This window comes from Suricata suricatta, chromosome 9, assembly GCF_006229205.1.
Source record: "Suricata suricatta isolate VVHF042 chromosome 9, meerkat_22Aug2017_6uvM2_HiC, whole genome shotgun sequence".
NCBI classification, from domain to species: domain Eukaryota; kingdom Metazoa; phylum Chordata; class Mammalia; order Carnivora; family Herpestidae; genus Suricata; species Suricata suricatta.
The window spans coordinates 71,818,594-71,823,607 of record NC_043708.1 but is presented as its reverse complement, the minus strand read 5'-3'; positions in this window follow the sequence as shown (position 1 = coordinate 71,823,607).

Here is a 5,014-nt window from a genome sequence, read left to right as displayed (position 1 = left end):
TCAGTCAAGGGTAGGAGTACGCTGGCCTTAATGGGGGTTTTCTTAACTTGCTCTCCATGAGTCTTAGTCTCTGACCAGTATTTCTCTTCAAGAACTAGGTGAGGAAGATAAGATAGTTATCGGCCAAGGGCAGTTAAGAAGGTCCTTCACATGTAAGAGAAAGAGAAAGAAAGGAAGGAAGGAAGGGAAAAAAGGGAGAAAGAAAACATAGAGCATTTGGAACAGAGACTGGAACATAGAACCCCACCTCACCCCCCACATGCCCAGTAAATACAAGCTATGATCACTTTTCTCATTGTTGTTTTTGTCATCCTTGGGAGGTCCAAATGCTGCGCACAGGCTTGTAGCAAGTCAAAGACCACAAAAAGCCGGGCACCTGGGTGGCTCGGTTGGTTAGTGTCCAACTTGGGCTCAGGTCATGATCTCACAGCTCCTGAGTTTGAGCCCCTTATCGAGCTCTGTGCTGACAGCTTGGAGCCTGGAACCTGCTTCGGATTCTGTGTCTCCCTCGCTCTCTGCCCCTCCCCCACTCATGCTCTGTTTCTCTCAAAAATAAACAAGGATTAAAAAAATTTTTAATAAAAACAAATAAATAAACACTAAAAAACAAAAACAAATGATGTGAATTCTGAGAGGCAGCACAGTCCCTGGGTGTTCCTCTGAGCCAGCGAAGTGCTAGAGGACGTCTTCCATCTAGGTGGGCAGACTGGATACACCTGTAAGAATCCAATAACAAAACAAGGTCACACACAATCAGGCACCCAAATAAGTGGTACCAGGAAGTGCGGGTTAGGTTCAGGAGTGATCAGTTGGCCTCAGGTGGAGCTGGACAGGAAGGTTCACACAGGTGATCAAGCGAACTCTGTAAGATGGATAATACTTGAGACATGTCTCTCAGGGAAATAAAAAAAAGAGCAAAATGTATTCAGGAGACGAAAGGAAGACCAGTCTGTTAGCTAAGGTCACCAGCCTTAGCCCATAAGGTAAGTTCAATAAACAGGAAGGCAGTATGGCAGAAAAAGACAACATAACTTTGGAGCCAGACTTACCTCATTTTCAATTCCACTTACTACATCTGCCACTTACTAAATCTGTGACCTTAACCTCTCTAAGCCTTAATTTCCTTTTCTGGAAAGTGGGGTATTAACATGGAACACATAATGTTGTGTTGTAGAAAAAATTGTATATAAAGCACAATGCCTTTGGGACACAGTAAGCACTATTTTTATTTTTATCTTTTTAAGTTTATTTATTTATTTTGAAAGAGAGAGAGAGAGAGCATATGCACGGGAGGAGCAGAGAGAGGGGGAGAAAGAGAGAATCCCAAGGAGACAGGAGGAGCCCCACCTAGGGCTCGAACCTATGAACCTTGACATCATGACCTGAGCCGAAACCAAGAGTCGTATGTTTAACTGTCTGAGCCACCCAGGCACCCCAGTAACCACTTAAAAATTTTTTTTTCTTAATGTTTTATTTATTTATTTTTGTGAGAGAGACAGAGAAACAGTGTGAGCAGGGGAGTGTCAGAGAGAGAGACACACAGAATACGAAGCAGGCTCCAAGACCTGAGCTGTCAGCACAGAGCCCAATGCGGGGCTTGAACCCATGAACCGAACCGTGAGATCATGACCTGAGCCGAAGCCAGATGATGTTCAACCGACTGAGCCACTCAGGCACCCCAGTAAGCACTTTCTAAAATGATAACTATCATTCTTCACGAAGTACCTAGCATGAAGCCAAGCACACAGCAGACCACGAAACAGTGGTTAATAGCATCCCTTTCCTTCTGTTGCTGTTGCCAGCCCTGTGCTGACCTGACCCTTGAGAAGGCCAGTATTTCATACCACTGTAGCATCCTAGGTACCTTAACACTGCATCGCATTGGATATTTGATATACATATCCCTCATTCAACATGTTCTTGCAGAAATGGGTCTGAAATGATATTTAAAGCTCTGCCTTTGGAATGGACTACAAATGATTTGGCACCACCCTTCTGCCGTTGTGGTACCTGGGAATGCCTATTAAATGAGAATTTCTAACCTATGATTGCTTTGCAATGTGATAAACTTTTTATGAGAGCCAAATTTCAAAATAGATGAAGTCGACTTTGTTCCTATGGTGGCGGGTAAGTACACATTTTAAATCTGAGATTTTGCAGTGGACCCTGCTCGTACTGGGGACCAGATGGTTCTCTTCCCAGTCTCGAACAGTGTAGGGAAACCTCCCAGACCCTGGCCACTGAGTCTTTAGCGCTTAATGGATATGAGGGCCCTGAGCCTATGGCAGTTGGGAAGACTTATGATGAATAACTAGGATCAAACACACAATCAAAGTAAGCCCTTCCCCAGGCTTCCCTGAGCGGGGCTGGCCAGCTGCAGGGTCAGCACCTACCTGAGGCAAGCATGCTTGCAATTTAATTGGATTCGGGGCTTGCAAAGGCTGTGGTCAGCCATCTCTGTCAGCACGAAATGTTAAGGCTAGCCCTTGGCTCTTGCTGCCATCCCCAGCCAGGACACTTGGGTCTGCAACTGTTAATCACTTGGTGACCCTCCCATCCCAATGAGAGAGGCTCAGCGGAGGGCCTGTAAAACAGAAATGGCTTCCTGGATAAAGAAATATGTATATATGTATTTGCTCCCTGGGGCCCAAGTCAACTGTTGGCTGGATAATGTTCTCATGGCCACAAAAATCACTGTTTCGTTAGTTTTGTGGGGAGGAGCACCTGAAGGGACCCCCATTGTGAAAAAAGTGAACCAGGCTCCGCCCAGGAGGCCGAGGGACAGACATCCCAGAAGTTTTCTCTCTGGTAATGCAGATCCTAGGAGCCTTGGAGAGTTTTGCCACTGTGAGGAGCATTTTATCCCAAAGGCAGTGAAATCACACATATCCAGGAGGCTGAGATGCTGGGTGGGGGCCCACTGAGCAACACGGGCCTGAGAGGCTGTAGCCCAGAGCAGGCGCCCCAACTGCAGCCATTTGTCGGTCCCTTGACAATAGTTGCATTATCCCCTTACTGTCAGTAGTATAATTTACTAAGTATATATGTATTCATTTAGCTCAAATCTGTTTAAAAATTTTTAATGTTTATTTATTTTTGAGAGACAGCATGTGGGCCTGAGAGCCAGGGAGGGGTAGGGAGAAGGGGACAGCAGATCTGAAGCAGGCTCCACGCTGACAGCAGAGAGCCTGACTCAGGTCGAACTCAGGAACCGTGAGATCATGAGCTGAAGTCAGATGCTTAATTGACTAAGTCATTCAGGTGCCCCTCAAATAATTATTTTTAAATGAAATTGTACAACACCTTATTTCAAGGAATATTAGTGTCACTTAATAAATACAAGTAAAAATAAGTTTAATGAAAGGCGCCTGGGTGGTTCAGTCAGTCAAGTGTCCGATTTCAGCTCACATCACAATCTCCCTGTTCATGAGTTTGAGCCCACATCGAGCTGTGAGCTGTCAGCACAGAGCCTGGGGCCTGCTTCAATCCTGAGTTTTCCTCTCTCTCTGCTCCTCCCCTGCTCATGCTCTGTGTGTGTCTCTGTCTCTCAAAAATAAATAAACCTTAAAAAAAATTTTAATAAATAAAAACTAAGCTTAATGAGTGTCATCTAATTTTTAGATTTTTTAAAAGCACCATTAATTTTTTTTAATTATAATTTTTTTAGTAATCTCTACACACAACATGGAGCCTGAACTCACAACTCTGAGATCAAGAGTCACACTCTTGGCTCTACCCACTGAGCCAGCCAGGTGTCCCAATGTCGTCCAATTTTTAAAAATTCTACCCAGGTATTATTCTCATTTGAAGACTCAGCCTGAAGTCTGTGGTCTCTTTTGGAAAAGGGGAGAAACAAACAAAGAATTTATTTATCTCCTTGTTCTAATACGAGACTTCCTCCTAAATGTTATCACAAGGATCAGAAGAGAATTATTGAAGGCCATGTTCATGCACCACCTAATACTACAAACAGAGACACACTCACTGTGCTCTGCCTCCATGGGAACCATTTTCTCCTGCCCTTTTCAGCCTGGCACCACCCCAAAGGGGTAGATTGAAAGTCAGAAAGCCCCTGGCCCTGGGCCCTGCCATTTATGCCAGTCACTCGGTGGCCTTGGGAAGGGTGCTTGCTCTTTAGGGAACTCCTAAAGCTCCTTCATCTGTACAAAAGGGAGTTGATTGAGAGATTTCTAAGGACTCTTCCAGCTCTAACCCTCTATTACCCCAAGACTTTCTCCAACAGGGCAAATGACAGCAGCAGAAAGAACTCCACTCACCAGGTTGCTTGACCGCCTGGAGCAGTGATTCTCTTACTGGAAGTGACTGTTTTTCTAACTGCAGAGAGAAACTAGGCCACACAACAGAAAGGAATTAGCCTTACTCCACAACCTTAAGGCGGACTCCTTCAAGAACGCCTGATCTAACCTGGGAGAGTGGGTTGTGGACCCTTAGCCCATTTTTTTCCAAGATTAGTCTCCCCTGTGGTCTGATGTCAGAGTTTCAAACAAAAAACATAGGAGCGTGGAAAGAATAGGGGGATTGGAAACTGAGAGGCGTTGATTAAAATCCCTTATCTGCCACTCTTTAGCTGTGCTTCTCAACTTTTCCTACTCTCATTTTGCTTATATATTTAAAAAAGTAATGATACTCACCTCATGAAACCCATAAGAGGGATAAACAATGTAAGTATTTATTGGGGGGGCATAAAAAGGCACATTATCTGCTGACTCTGAACAATAAAATTCCAGAGATGTTCTTAAATGTCTGCCGCAGAAGGCCTGCAGTAATAGCCCTGGGGTATGAAAATTCTTGCAAGGACTAGCAGGGCTGCCCCCAGGGTGTGTCCTCTTCCTCCGGGCCATCCCTCCCCTATGGGGGAGGTATTCTGCCCTCTGCTGGGGCTGGGGCTGGGGCTGGGGCTGGGGCTGCGGTTGGGGCTGCGGCTGGGGCTGGGGCTGCGGCTGGGGCTGCGGCTGCGGCTGCGGCTGGGGCTGGGGCTGCGGCTGCGGCTGGG